We start from the raw sequence: 16034 nt of genomic DNA, 5'->3' as shown, positions 1-16034 counted from the left end.
GAGACCCATATCATGGTGGCCCTCTACCCGAGTGCCCCAGATCCCCAGGCCCTGAGACCTTCAGGTATAATTGGATGTTTCTCTCCCATTTGCCTGCTACCAATTATCTGGCAGTTGTGTCCCAAATAATTGACTCGGAGGCTTAATATAAATTATAAATGCTTGGCCAATAGCTCAGGCTTATTACTAGCTTACTTAAATTACACGTAAATTAGCCCATATTTCTATTATGCTTTGCCACATGGCTTGGCACCTTTTCTCAGTACAGTGTGCCCATCTTGCTCTCTGTGTGCCTGCCAGCAACTCTCTGACTCTGCCCTTCTTCCCAGAATTCTCCTCCTCTAGCTCTCCCTCCCGCTCAAACTCTTCTTGTCCAGCTATTATCCAATCAGCTTTTTTTTTTAAAAAAAAATTACCAATGATAAATAATAAGAATCCACAGTGCCCAGGCTTGCTACTGACCAACTGGCCTGAGACTGACCTGCTGTACCTTAGCGCCAGCAGAGAAGATGAGAAAGTCAGGCTGAATGAAAGAGCTGTGCCTTGCTGTTTGGATTTTCAGCTTGCTCAGTGGTGCATCAAACAGCTTCTTTTCTTTGAAAATGGCTCAGGAGTTTCCTTCTAGCAGCAGGAGGCAGAGTGGTACAGCATTTACACAGGGTGTCTGGTTGTGGACACCGTCAGAGAGAGAAATGATCAGGACTAATGCTGATGCTGGGACAAGAGGCCCAGTCAGGACTGGCACACTCACAGACTTAACTCATGGGTCATCTGCCTCACTTGCAGAATCCAGGACCACCAACTGTATAAAAGTCTAAAGCCAGGGCTGGAGAGACGGCTCAGCCGTTAAGAGCACATGCTGCTCTTCCAGAGGACCTGAGTTTGATTGGGGGGGGGAGGGGGCTCACAACCGCCTGTGATTCCAGATACAGAGATTCTGACGCCCTCTTCTGGCTTCCACAGGCATGCACACATGCACACTGTAAAAGAAAACAAAATCTTAAACAAAATCTCTAAAGCCAAATGTTATTTAAAATGTTAGTTAAAATATAAAAATAACCAAAATTTGTAAGTGGAGATGTTTAAGAGAGTCACACACACATTGTATTTGAGGACTTTCCGTATAGCAGGGTCATGATAGTCACAGGGATTATATAAGCGATGGAAGTGTTTACTGCTCACACAGAACCTTAAAGCAGCAAGTAGAGTGAAGAGCTGGGTCTGTAGTGTTGCACAGTAGCTACAATGACACACTGTGACATACTGGGAAGAAAGGGCCAGAAAGGGCGCTCGAGCAGAAGTTGCTATGTTGCTTCTTTGTTTCCTCCAGCCAATGGATGTGAGCTGCAGAAGGCTGGTCAAAGGAGGCAAAGGGGAGCCTGGGGGGCTCATCATTGCCTTCCTCCTAATCTGGTAGATTCCAGAAAGCTCTACATTATAGGACGAATGAAGAGATCAAACTCCATCCAAATGTGTGACGAGACTCACTTTGCTACAGTTGCCCCTGTTTACTTGATTTCCAGCCATTCAGAAAGGACGTTCCATACCCACAATGAAAACAAATAGAAGCTTAAAACCCATCCTGTTAATGATTAAGCTTATGACTTTAGAAGAGCTGAGCGGAATGCATCTAGTTGAACATAATAACATCAAAGGGGAACTGTTCCCTCCAGTGGTAGCTAGAGAAAGGGTGGCAAGGGAGTCTACAGCCAGAGCACAGAAGAATTGAGGGTGAAAACATATGTGGGAGGGAACTGAGATGGTTCCCTGCAGGCCGAGCGTCTGAGAATTGAGCTGCACCTGCCCAGGGCTTGTCTCGTGAGCCTTTAATCAGTGGTCCCAGATGTCATCTCTTTGGCGGAAGCTTTTACAAGAGACAGAGCGGGGTTTGTGCATTTATTCTTTGCCTACAAGGATGGCCTCCAAGAACTAGGTGTGGTGGTGAGTGTCTGTAATCCTAGGAGTTGAGAAGCCGAGGCAGATGAATTTTGAGTTCCTGATCAGCCTGAGCTACAAGCTAACCCTATCTCAGTGAGTGAACAGATAAATAAAGAATAAAAAGGACTGCCTTCCTGTGCTTTTGGTTATGCAAACCTCCAGTCTCAAGGTCAGTAAGACATTAACAATAATCATGTCAAGAAATACCTGCCCTAAATTTGCACATCGTGTTTGTTCTCATGGACATGTATTAAGGTCATTGTGAACACTGACATAAATGCTTCTTTGTATGGATCTGTGGTATTACAAGGTCACAGGACCAATCCTCCTTCATGACTTCATCAGCAAAGTCTGCATTTAGTTGCCATTACACTGTGTCTTAAGCATCCCAAGCACTGTGTACAGATCCTGTTTAATTCCCACAAGAATGATTCTGGATAGTCACTGAGTCCACCCTGGTTTTATAGTCAAGTGAACTAAAATGCAAAGATGTCAAGCTGTCCCAGAGGAGCCAGGATTTAAGTCCCCAGCTTTATTTAGTTCAGGGTGACTTTTGCACCCACATCTCCATTAGGCCCCCTGCATATTGTCACTGTGGGGCTGTTGGAGGAAAACCCTGCTGTTCTGGAGCTACTTTCCCATGAGGGGGCATCTCTGTCATTTCCCAGCTTCATCAAAGACCCTGGGGACTCCAGGGCAGGTGATGCAGTCACTCTGCATGTGCTTAAGACGAGGCAGACACATACACACTTTTGTTGATGTTGTTGAGTTAAAAGCCCAGTCCTTCATTTCCCAACACGGATGTCTGAGATCAGAGAAGACTGTGTCCTGCCTGGAATAATAGAGGCCAAGGGAGGGAAAGTTGACTCCCAGACCTAACAGCTTCTCCGAATCTGTCTTGTGGCATCATGTTCTGCAGGCTTCTGAGTATCAAGGTAAAGGGCAAAAGGAAGGAAGAGGAGAAGGAAGGGGCTTGAGAGGGCAACTACTGCAGCCTCATCTAGGCAGGACGATGTTTGTGCCACGGGGACATCATCAGCAATTCTTTCTACCCTTGGAGAGTTCCCCTGATGCATCTTCCAAGGACACACCCACAGATCACCCCATCTTATTCCTTCTTTCACTGCTCTCGATGGGAGAAGTGGGTTCTGGGCTCCCTTCAGTCAACTCCGGACTGGGATTGACTGATCTAACCAGCGGAGGACAGGTCTGCAATGAAGCCAGGTGACTGCTGAGGTCACCGTTGTCACAGGACGACGAGCTGACTTGTTTTCTGCTGGCACTCTCGTCTCCGCAACCCAGTTTCTGTGTGGGGAATCTCAAGCCCAAGCCCTGAGGTCTTGAAAGACAGCCCAAGGCAGTTCTGGCAGGCAGATTCACGACTCCAGTCCTCAGCCTTGGGCATTCCAGAGGAGGTCCTGGACTTGTAGTGAGTTCCTCAGCCACAGAAACTGTGAGAGATTAAAAAAGAAATGCTGTCGGGGTAAGCCATTGTGTTTGGGACCATTCACTATGAAACAGAGGGTAAATCACACAGAGCTTGTGTACCCACAGCCACTCCTTTCAGAGACCAGACACTCACTTTCCCATCTCGCCTTACAGACAGGCAGACACGTGATCTGGTTTTGGTCAATCTAATTCCTACAGTGAAACTTGGGGAGACCAAAAGGAGTGATGAGGGTGTTGGTGGGGGACCACTTGCTTCCGGAGGCAGCAGCATCCAGAGTCCTCACAGGGCTTTGAAGTTTAGGGGTGATGGTTCTGCCATCCTTTCCACATCAGCCTGGGTGGCATTCTAGGCTTCATAGTTTCCAGATAAATATTTCTGAACTATTATACAATTCTTTGGGGTGGGGGACAGGGAGATAGTGCCTTATGTATGGCTCCTGGCTGGCCTGGAACTCAGAGGCCTGCCTGCTTCTGCTTCCTGAGTGCTGGGATTAAAGGTGTGCCCACACCTAGGTCTATTATAAATTCTTAAGGTGAAATTTGTGTATTCCTTTCTGGTAACAATGGCTGAGATGACCCTCTGCTCCATGGCTTATGACCCAGGATTTATTTCACACCTACTGTGTGCACCAGGTGTTTCCTGCTTGGTATAGTGTTGGTGTACAGGCTCTCTCACACATGCCTTGTGCTAGTGATCCCTCATTCCTTAGTTCATGGGCAGTCACCTGCCTCTAACGTCTCCAAACCCTCACCACTGTGGTCACGTGTTTGCTATTTTCCACCCAAGCCGAACTCAGGAAGGTATTTATCACCTCACGAGTTTGGACCAGTTAGCGGAAGTGGCAACAGCTGTCTTCCAGGAGAGTGTATTCTAGGGCTGGACTTGGACTGAACTGACTAAACAGAATCTAGAAGAAAACGTGGTTAGCATAAGTCCTATGGACTTTAGGTAACACATAGCTCACTAGCAGAACTCACCCTTTGCAATAATCTTCTCATATTCAATAGTGCATGCTCTGCTGCTTTAATAACAGGCAAGCAAGAAAGTTTGTTTCTCTCCCACGGAATAAGAGAGGGTAGTTAACCCTTTTCCCTGAGACGGCAGCCACTGGCTTTCCCAGAAAACACTGTAACTAAAGAATCTGGCCATTTCTACGGCACCTGTGCTGGACTCCACTTCCATCTAGCTACAGAGCGAGCTGGGGAAGGACGGTGTGAGTCCAAATGATTTCTCACTAGAAATAACCAGGGGCCAGTGGACATATGGTGGCAATAATAGTCTTTCCTCGTGACTGTCCTAAGTGGACTTTAATCTCTTTTTATTTTTTGAGATTACAATCACTTCATTTACCCCTCCCCTTTTCTACCTCCAAACCTTTCCATATACTTCTTGCTCTCTCTCAAATTTATGGCTTCTTTTCCTTATTTGTTGTTACATACATGTATGCACATGCATATGTATTCTTAAATATACAGATACAACCTGCTCGGTCTGTATAATGTCACTTGGCTGTATGTTTTCAGTGTGGAGCATTTTGGTATTGGCTCACTAGTGGGTGTGTTCTTTTATTTTCACAGCTCCGGTCCAGAGAGAGAAGCTGCAGGTCCAACCATACACAGCCTTCCCTGTGTTGGGTTTTCCTCTCACCTACACTAGAGAGATTCCCCCTCTGCCTTTGGTCAGGACACAGGTTCCTGCCAGGATTGATTGACACTGCAGTGTGATTCCTTGAGGAGGTAAGCCACCTCTTCTTGAGGCACACACAGTATTGGTGCCCCGGTGGTTTGCTGGATTCTGGCTTGACAATAGAGAGTTGGTAAACCCTTTGTGAGGGTACAGTCAGCACTGGGTGATGTGTTTCCTTTAGTGGGTATTCTATACCTATTCACAACAGATAGAGAGGGTACTGGAGGCCAAAGAAACAATTCTAAATCTGGCTTGATGAGCCAATGAGTTTAATTGTTACAGGAACAGGGGCGAACTGAGCGAGAACATCACCAAAAGCCCCATTCCAGCTGGGGTGGCCATTCATGAACGCTGCCAGTTGGGGTGGTCGTTCATGAAGGCTGCATCACTGGAACCTCCATGTAACTCACAGGCAGACCCTCCAAAACTCGCCTTTTCTCCCCAGCAGGTGCCTACTACTGTAACTCCAGGATCAGCTTGGTGAATCCTGTGAGCTTTATGAGCCACCTCCTTCCCCACAGGAGGGGATGTGTCTGTCTGGAGGAAATAGCTACACAGCCCCGGGTCTTCAGACAGGAGACTCTTCCCGCCAGGTCAGAAGGGATGACTTGTGGATCAATGGAGGTGAACAGTATGAGGATGTAGGTTCTCAAAGGCCAAGCCATCCCAGGTGTCTTCCTTATTCCCAGGTCACAATCCACCCCTTTGAAGATGGGCTTGACAAGACTGCAGCTTCAAGGCTCTTTATAAATTCTCAAGACTCAAATCTGTGGGCGCTGATTTTCAACAAGGTTTGTGCTGTAACTCTTCTGTTATGCTTACTTCTTAGAGACATTCCAGGTTGTCCCTTTGCTCGTTCTCTCCTTCCTCTCTCTCTCCTCTCTTTCTCCCAATATAAACAGTCACAAATCCTCTGCCTGTTTCTCAACTCATGCATTCTACACTTTCCCATATCGACACCCCTTCTTCTGCTGCAGCTGAGGGCAGCAGCTACTCGCTCCCAGAACGTCCCTTTGGTTCAGCCTTCACCTGGGGCCACCACAGTCAGTGCTAAACATGGGATTTTCGAGGCAGCTGCTTTTCCCTAACTATTGCCCTCTCCAAATGTCACCTACACAGTGACCAAGATTGGGTTCAAAGTCAAACTAGTTAGCTCTCTGTGTTTGGTACATTCCTTATGCCTAGCCCTGAATTGATTCGACTCTAATCAAGAGCACAGGGTACAATGTGTATTCCAACAGAGGAGTTTAATCCAGTCCTAAAATACTGGGATGTTCAAGGACCAAAGAGAGAATGAGAATGTAGAAGAAGTAGGTAGATGGGGCTGTAATCCTGAGAATTCCGCTGACACTCTTTCAGAACACAAGCCCATATCTAGGTCATGACCCTGGAATTGCCATGCAGCACTGCATGGTTGATGGGCGCCTTTTGTGCTTACCGCGGCATCTGTTAGAAGCACCACATCCCCACTGTTCATCTGTGACCTCCAAATGTCCAGCGGTCAGGCCCTAGCACAGTTGGCTCTGTAGCCTCCTGGAGGACCTAGTATCTAGTGGCTCTCCCGGCCGTTCCTCGTGGACTGTGCTTAGCTCTTGAGCAGGGAAGAAGGGATCTGAGAAGATTTTGTCGTGATGGAGTGTAGCTTCTCTCTGGCAGCTGAGTGAGGAGATGACTCACACGTTCCTTTCCGAGGAGGAAATGGCTTAATCCTAAAGAGATGTCCAGGAGCATAGTCTCATTTCTCCTGTCCTTCTCATCTTTGCTTCCGGCAAAGACAGTTGCTCTCCGGTTGTGTGGAAGTGCAAGATGACAGCTGACATTGTGTCAAGATAGTGTCTCTATTCCATGTCACCTTCAATGCTAGGTCTAAATATAGGTTCTAATGTAGTATTCTGAGAAAAGAAAGTTGATTCGGCTTCCCAGTTGCTGAGGGTGGTGAGTGAAATCCCATAATTAGTTGAAACGCAGGATGTGTATCTTAGTTATATTACATATTCTCAGAGCATTAGAATGGAATAGGTTTTTTTTTGCTGTTTATTTGGCTGTCATGATGTCTGTTGCTACAATGTCAGCGCTGAAAAATACAATCAAGAATAAATACTCTAACTCTGCTAGTAGCTTAGTTCTGATTTTAAGATGGTTTAAAGTAGAGCAATCATTTACTTGCCCTGGGAGGCCCAGGGTTGAACTGTGTAACTCTGGGTTCTCAAAACTATGCACATAGGTAATTTCAGAAATACCTCAATCAAGACATCGAGGATTTCCATCATTCTAGAAAGATCAAGTCAAGCCCATACTCCTCCATCACCATAGACACCCAGCTTTGGTTCCTATCATCATAATGTTGTTTAACAGTCCCCTCTCCCTCTCCCCCTCCCACTCTTCCTTCTCTCTGTGCACATGACATGCGAATGGGGCAACACAAGATGTGCGTTCACACACCTAGCATCTGTCAATCAATCTATAGTCTCGTGCTGATACCAGCCCTTCTTGGGTGTGGGATAGTTTGCTTGCATGGCTGGAAATGTTCTTTGGATGCACACACCAGAGACTGTTTACCCATCTGGCTGTCGGAGGACATTCGGCTTGCTTCTGGCTTGGGCTACTGTGCATTATGGCTCCTGGAATGACCCTGTTCAAGGATGCATCGTTACACTTCATCGCTGGCAAAGCATGGCCAGACTGCGTCAAGAGGTAGGTATATATTTAACTTCGTATGAAAATTCCAGACACTTCCAAGGTGACTGTGGCATGTTACATTCCCATTAACATAACGGGAGAGAACAGAAAAGAAGCTTGTCTGTGAGCATGGATCTCAGAGGAATCTCTGGAGGACCACAGCAGAAAGAAATAGATAGGCAGAGAGCATATCCCAGACTGTCTACAGCAGAAGTTCTCTGTTTAAATAAGAATAGTCCCCATAGGTTCATATGTCTGAATGCTTAGTCCCCGGTTGGTGGAACCGTTTGGGGAGAATTAGGAGGTGTGGTTTTGCTAGAGGAGGTGTGTCACTGGGGGTGGGCTTTTGACATTTCAAAAGACCCTCTTACCATTTCCAACCTGCTCTCTTCCCCCAGCTTGGGGTTTGAGATGCGAGTTCTATTCCTGCCACCACGCCTTTGCTCCACCACCATGGGTGCCAATCTCCTGGACCTGGGGATCCAACTAATTGCTTTATTTTATGTTTCCTTGGCCATGGTGCTTTCTATCACAGCAGTAGAAAAGGAGCTAGGACAGATGAGGATGTGGGTAGAGTTAAAACCAAACAAAAGCAGAGTAGGAGGCTTCTTGTCCCCTGGCTGTCAGGCATTCAATTCTAAGAGAAAACATGGGTACAGCTGCATGACCCAGGAGCAACTGAAAATTGGTCACCCACAGGAAAAATAGCATTTGCCCCTTCTGGAAGTGCACCAGTTCTCACTCAGAGCTATCCCCCAGAAAGATTGTGAGGAAGGCCTCCCAAACGGTCAATATCTCACGAGCCAAAATAGTAATCAAAACAGCACCAAATATTTGAGAAAGAAGAACCACAACCCAAGGCCTGAAGAACAGAGCTAAATGGGTAGATAGGAGGAAGAAGAAGGGAGAGAAAGAATATCTTTCCACCTCTGGCTGAGGAGCTTTGGCAGCTGAAGTTTCCTGGGATAGCATTCAGTTTTCTCTGGGGCCGTGATCCCTGGTACATTGTATTTCTGTGGATAACCTGGCACCCATGTATATAGCTACAACATTGATTGGACTCAGTGGGTCATGAAAAGACATCATGGAATTTGGAGGGGACTGTGGCAGGAGAGGCTTGAGGGCAACTGGAAGTGTATATGTTTAAAATACATTGTATACAGCATGAGATTAGGGCAGTCGGGAGTGTACATGTTCAAAATACATTGTGTACAGTGTGAAACTTTCAAAGAAGGAACAGAAAAGTGAGGTGAGGGAAGATGCCGTCTGCTAGCTTTGCTGGAGCTGCTTTTCTGAATCATTGAGTCTTTTTTGGGGAAAATGAACTATTTTAAGAACAAATATTCCAGTGGAAAGCCAGTGTCCTGGTCACACCCCATCCTGTGGCACTCTTTCCAGACACACGTTCCTGTAGCTTTTCCCTTACAGTTCAGGCCACCAGACAGGCAGGTCAGCTACTGTCACTGAGCGCTCACCTGACTGACCTTTGGGTTATGAATGGACAGTGTTGTCTCTGCAGCCTTTCTCCAGTGTGTCTCAGTCCAGGCCATCAGCTCCTGCGAGTCCCTCACTGCTGTGGGGGACATAAAACTCCACAGTCAGTTGGCACTGAGTGTAGAAAAATCACCACTGAAAATCCCTGGCGAGGAATAGGCAGTAGCTCCTATTGGACAGTAGAAACTACAGCAATGCCATGGCCTCCTTCGGTGCTTGTGTTTCCTCAGAATTCCTACCACAGGACTGAGAGAAGGGTTTCAGTACCTGAGGGACGAGAGTCTCTTAGATGAACACATTGTCAGAGAGGAGAGCCTAGGATAGAATCCTTTCAAATGAAGGGGAAGGAGGAAAACAAATTCAGTTTTACCTCAACTTAGAGTAGGTGTTAACTAGGAATAAAAGACAGGACAATCTTAGTCTGTCGAACACAGCAATGATTTTGGTGGACACAGTGCAACAGAGGGGCTTTCTAGAACACGGCCATCTCATCCCACTGTGATTTAGAGCTTAATCGTTACCACAGCTCGAGAACAATTAAATGGTAGCGTGCAGGTGTGCAGGAGGCCTCAAGGAAACGGTCTCTTGGGTTTCCTGAACTGCAGCTACCTCTGTCCTCCACGCCTATACTTGAGCTCCATTTTTTTTGTCATTTATTTTGTAAAAATTCAAACTTTCACTGTAAACCTCTTGGCAAGAAATACATTTTGTACAGGTGAGGTACACAGTAGGCTGTAAGATGCACAGGGGTCATGAGGACACAGATCTTGCAGCCCTTCATTAGAAGTACAGGGGTCTGAAGAGGGCTACAGTGTCTGTATCTATCTTTAGTACACATGCATGCATTGAGGGGCAGCATGCTTTATGCTTTGCCTTGCTCTTGTACCCCATCGTCACCAGCTCCAGACACAAACAAAGCCAGTGGCTCCCTTCTTGTCTCTGCGCTGCCAGGCAGAGAGGAAGCAGTTATGATCCTGAACGTCCCACTCCAGCAGAATTTCCTGGTCCTTGCTGCCTTGTGGTACTTGCTCCTTTGGGCCATGTTGCAGGTCTTCTCAGTACCTTGTGTATTAGCAGAAAATGACATCAACAGCTCGAATCCTTTTCTGTCAGGGAGGTACCGATGGGTTCCCGCCTGTGTTATCCCCAAGCTTGTTGATTTGTCTGGATTTGGAATAGCCTAGAAGACTGCATCTGCACAAGCAAGTATATCTAGAAAACTTTACCTGAGGGGAGGAAAGACCCACCTTAAATGTAGGCGGATCCCAGACCAAACACGAAGAAGAAATCCATCTAAACACCCACGTTTGTCTCCTGCTTTCTGATGCAGCATGACCAGATACCTCACTCCTATTGAACTTTGTTGTTTTTTTTTTTTTGTCCTGCTGGCCAAGTGCCAAGCCATGAGCTGAAATGAACCCTTTCTTCCTTAAGTTACTTTGTGTTCATATTTGGTCACCATGATAAGAAAATCAATCGATGCATTAATTTCATCCAACTTGTAGCATTCAGCGTAGGTTTCATTCTTCCTCACACATTCACAAGACACTGGTTTTTATGAAATATTTTATAGCTAGGGACTTAGGAATGAGTCTGGCTAGAGGTTTAGAGGTAAAGACGGGTGGGCGCTGAGAAACACTAGATTTGCCTTACTTGGCATCTCTTCTGGGAATATAGCTGTGAGCACCAGAAAAGAGAGTGTCTTACCATTGTCAAAGGCAGCGAGGTCAATAACATCGGAGATGGGACCGGAAATGCCAATAAAGGGAGGGAAGCAAAAAGAACCCCATTAGAACCTGGAAGTCCAGTGCCCCTTGACCCCTCTGAGTTCTTCCTCACACCCCCATTGCAAGGTACATGACCCACTCTTCCAGTCAATCATCTCATGGCTGCTACAGAGGCCCTTTGGAGGAGGAAACTTAAAAACTGATGTAAGTCAGCCTGTTGTACGGCCATGGTTTTCCGTAAGCTTGTTTTGGAAGAGAGATGGTTTCTGTGCATTCTGTTTACACATCTGGAGTTTGGATACAGTGTCTTCGAGCTCTTTCTTTTGTCGCTTTAGGCAGCGTCATTTCATTCCTAGAGCTCCCTGGAGACTCTGGTGCTGGAACCACACTGGCAGGCTGAAGAAGCTGGAGTTATGGTCCTCATGGAAGATGGCCGCAGCAGTGATGGGCACACTTGCTCAGAAGGTAACCCTGCGTTTCCCCTGGACTCCTCTTATCTAGGCCTCCGTAGAAAGGTGCTATTCAATTCAAGGATGCACCGGCAGACACATCCAATGGTGTGTTTCCTAGGTAACCCTCTAAGTCGTCAGGTTGACAAGACCAACCATAGTCTCCGGAAAGAGAGACCTAAGACACTTGGTTTGAACCCAAGTTTCAAAGAAACAGGGTCATTTTGGTGAAACTCTAAGAGCAACCACACAAAACTGTTCCCAATATGCACAACCCTCCACGTTCCTGGGTGGCGGGGACTAGCTAGTACTTTGATAAGGTAACTTTATTTTGCTTTTTGCATTCATAAATAGCTGCTCATAAGAGTTTCCACTTCCCACACTGCAATCTCATTTTATTTATTTATTTATTTCTTGAGAAAATACGGTTTTATTTTTTTTTAGTGTCTTTAAAATTTTGGCCTAGGCCAGCAATGTTTCCCTAAGAAGATAATTTATTCAGAGTTAGCTTTTGCAGAATAAAAAAGCAGGCAATTTAAAAAGATGGATTTTACTTCCTCCAAAGAGATTACAAACAGATAAGATGTGAGTTACACACACGCGGGCATATTTTTAAAAGCAATTACCATCTGGCTGATAGAAAAGAATAATTCTGCTCGACTGGAAGTTTATTGCTCAGCTTTATAATTAGGTTGCCTCTGTACAGAGTGTAGATCCTTGTTGGAATCCGTGGAAAATGTCTGCTAATATTTCCCTTTTATTTTCAAATTTATTATGTAAACGGCTTTTGGGTTCTGACAAGGGGATTTTAGAATGTAGAAGTTTTTTGTAACTTAGAGAATTTAGGAAGACATTTGTGTTTTCTAAGGGGTTTTGAGAAGGGACTTGTTCAAGATGAGGGGATGCTTTTTTTAAAATTGTGTGTGTGTGTAAGGGGATTTTTTAAAAATTGTGTGTGTACATGTGTGCGTATATATGTGTGTGTGCATGTGTGTTTGTGTGTCTGTGTGTGTTTGTGTATGAGTGTGTGTGTGTGCATGTGTGTTTGTGTGTATGTGTCTGTGTGTGTGTTTGTGTATGAGTGTGTGTGAGTGTGTGTCTGTGTGTGTGCATGTGCATGTGTGTCTGTGTGTGTGTTTGTGTATGAGTGTGTGTATGTGTGTGTGCATGTGTGTCTGTGTGTGTTTGTGTATGAGTGTGTGTGAGTGTGTGTATGTGTGTGCATGTGTGTGCATGTGTGTGTGCGTGTGTGTGTGTGTGTGGCATACACATGAGCGTGTGCTATGGTATGTGAAGTCGGAAAACAACTTGTAGGAGTAGGTTCTATCGCTCAACTCTGTTTGTCCTGGGGCTTTGCATTTAGGTCACCAGGCTTGGTGTCAAGCCCTTTGCCCAGAATCCTCTTGCTGGCCCAGCGAGATGGCTCTTCTTACTGTCCACTTGACTACACCTGGAACTCTTTGCACACACCCATGAGAGATGTTTTTCTTAATTAAGTCATCTGTAGTGGGAAGGTTCACTTCTAGTCCAGATCTTTAACGTGGGGAGATAAACCTTTAATTCAGATCTTTTGAGGTGGAAAGATCCACCCTTAGTCTGACCACATCTTCTGTTGGCAGCCTGTATAAGGGGCATGGAAGGAGGAAGTTAGCTCTCACTCCCACTGGTAAGTCCATCCCTTTAGTCTAATTACAGACTACTTCTTTGGGACTCCATCATTACTGAAGACAGCTGAGACACCCAGGCTTGTGGACTGAACAACTACTGGATTCTTGGACCGTCTGTTAGTAGATGGCCATTGCTGTATTAGATGGACCGCAGCCTGCAAGTCACTCTAATAAGTTCCCTTTCTGTGCCCCCCCCCCCCCCCCGTATTATAAACTCCACTCCTCTAGAGAACCCTGACATACACCCTGATTGGTCCTTTTGATCAATCGACTTTGCTCACAACCAGTGTGCAAGCTGAATTCTGTGGTTGTTCCTAGCACCAGGCTCACTTTCGGGCTGAGAAGGGGCAGGGAGACTGTTGGACTCAGAAGCTGGGGAGCGTGGTTGTGGAACTGTTAGGAAGGCTGCACTCAGGAAAACACAGTGGCTGAGGTTAAAGCACACACCTGCAAGGAAGCCAGCCAGTCTCGATCCCAGCATGGAGGGGGCGGGGCTCACAAGGCTCTGCCCACAGCTGAGGAGATCTTGGTAATTGATGGCGGCTGAAAAAAGGGGAATATCAGTAGTCTTCATTGGTGGCCCCTCTGGTGGCCTATGTCCTGGTGGATGGCCCCACGCTCCATGCATCCATGGACAACTCTAATTGGGTTACTAAGGAAAAGCAAAACATATGAAGTTGGGAGGGGGACACGTGGGGATTTAGGAGCAGTTGAAGGGCGTGGTGCATATGATCAAGACATGCTGTATACGTGTGTAAAATTCTCAACAAATAAAGGGATAATTAAAAATCGACCTTTCCATCTTTCCTGCAGTGGCCTCATCTCTTCCCTGTCTTTAATGGCTTCTTAGGAGTGATGATTATTTGACTAACTCAACAGTTACAAGAAAAATGGGAACCAGCTCAATTTAACAAAATTTACACAAAACATTCCGGAAGCAGGCATCCTTTCAAAGAATGGACCCCGTACAAGAGTCGTTCTACTGATAGTGGAAAGGAAATGATGTATCAGACAATGTGATTGGCTGAAGTGGGCACTTTCCCTAGGTAAACATGGTCTGATCAGTAGCTGGCTTGTGACTGCTTACAACACAGCTACTCTGATTGGCCGAGACCCGTAGCTTAGTTACAGGAAGGCACGCTTAGGCTGCGTCTTGTTTACACTTGAGACTAGGTTACAGTTAGCTATGTATAGAAGCTGTATTTGGCAAGACACATCACAGAAGGTGGCAACTTGCTTTAGCTTGCACAACCATGTCTGAGCCCATGGATTTAGGGGAGGGGAAGGCTGTGTCTATTCCCTGCCCCAATTTCCATGGTGTTGAATGAACTGTATCTCCCCAAAAATTATGTTTTAAAGATTATTTTTGCTTTTATTGTACGAGCATTTTGCCTGAATGTATGAATGCATACTCTGTGTGCATCTGGTGCCCGTGGATATCAAGAGAGGATTTTGTATCGCCTGGAATGCAATAGGTTGTATGTTTCCCCGTAGGTGCTGGGAACTGAACCCCAGTCCTCTTCAAGACCAGAGAGTGGTTTTAACTACTGAGCAGTCTCTTCAGCACCTCCAAAGCTTCTAGCCGCTCCTCTTCACCCCCATTTGAAATCAGCACCTCCTCCATTGGTGCCACGCTGTAGCACCAATGCATCTGAAAACAAGGCTCTTAAAGAGTCCTTAGGTTAAAGGAGCTGGATGGACCCTAATCCAGTATGACCAGTGCTCATGTGAGATGCGGGAACTTAAAAAGCCCATTGAGTTCTGTCCCATTTGTGCTGACGCAAAGTTAAGTGTGTAGGAAGGTTGATCTGGGGAGAGTTTGAGGAGGAGCGAATGTGATCAAATTACATTTTATGAAACTTTCAAAGAATTAACTAAAAAACTGCTCTGTATGTTGGGAAACACAAAGACGTGGAGCCTGGATGCAGGTCTGAGAAAAGAGGCAGAGGGAGAAACAGTCAGGGATGAAGAGAGGCTCCTGCCAGTCCTCCTACACCTCATCTGGGACTCCTGGTCTCGGCAACTGGGTGATGGTAGGTTCTGCCCTTCAAGTCACCCTGCTGAGACATCTTATATGGCAGCCCAAACAAAGGAATTCCTCTCCCCAAGGAGTCTGTGAACCCAAAAGGCACTTGTTCCATCTCTTCCGCACACACTCCCTGCTCACTCTGGGTGGCTGTGGCTTCCATTTCCAGCCTCCTATCTCTCTGGAAAGTGGATGTGTGAAATCCTGGCAAAATCTGTTTCGGGAACAACTGTGCACCCACGCGCCACTTGTAAAGCTGAAGGCAACGCCTGTGTTCAGTGGCACAGCAGTTGGGCTTCTAGACTACCCAGGGGCTCCGAATATTTGGAACTCTGGATATTTGGAACTAATTTCTAGCCATCTTATGTGCTCTTATGCAGTCCAGCAGATAGCCAAACCACAGACAGACAGACAGACAGCAGAGGAATCTTTGTTGCTGCTGGATTGGAGTTGTTTTACCTTGTACTGATGACAATGTCCTCAGGTGCATCCTGGACACTTGAGTAGGATGGTGTGTGTGCGTGTGCGTGTGCGTGTGCATGTGTGTGTGTGTGTGTGTGATTTGACTTTCCTCATTTGGCTCTGTGTGAAAGTCTTTACCTAGGCGTTTAAGCCCTGGTCTCACTTTTCCCTCGTGTGGACCTATAAGGAAAGCCTTACCTCCTTCTGCAACTTTGGGGCCTCAGTCTTTGACCTATGGGCCTAGATGATCTGAGAGGCTTTTCTGTGAAGCAGGAATTTTGAAGGACGGTCCTACCTTGTCTTGGCAGTTACTCTCTTTTGTGTTCTTCTTGTCCAGTTTGCACAGCATACTGTCAGCAGTCTAGACAAGGACAGTCTCTTTAGTCAGAGGCTGACTTTGTCACAAATGAAAGCAAATTCCATGCGGAGGTTCTGTGATGCCCACCATCCTTTTTT

Source organism: Microtus pennsylvanicus, chromosome 6 (genome assembly GCF_037038515.1).
Source record: "Microtus pennsylvanicus isolate mMicPen1 chromosome 6, mMicPen1.hap1, whole genome shotgun sequence".
Classification (NCBI taxonomy): Eukaryota; Metazoa; Chordata; class Mammalia; order Rodentia; family Cricetidae; genus Microtus; species Microtus pennsylvanicus.
The sequence above is the reverse complement of the archived record's forward strand: the minus strand, read 5'-3'. Positions refer to the sequence as shown.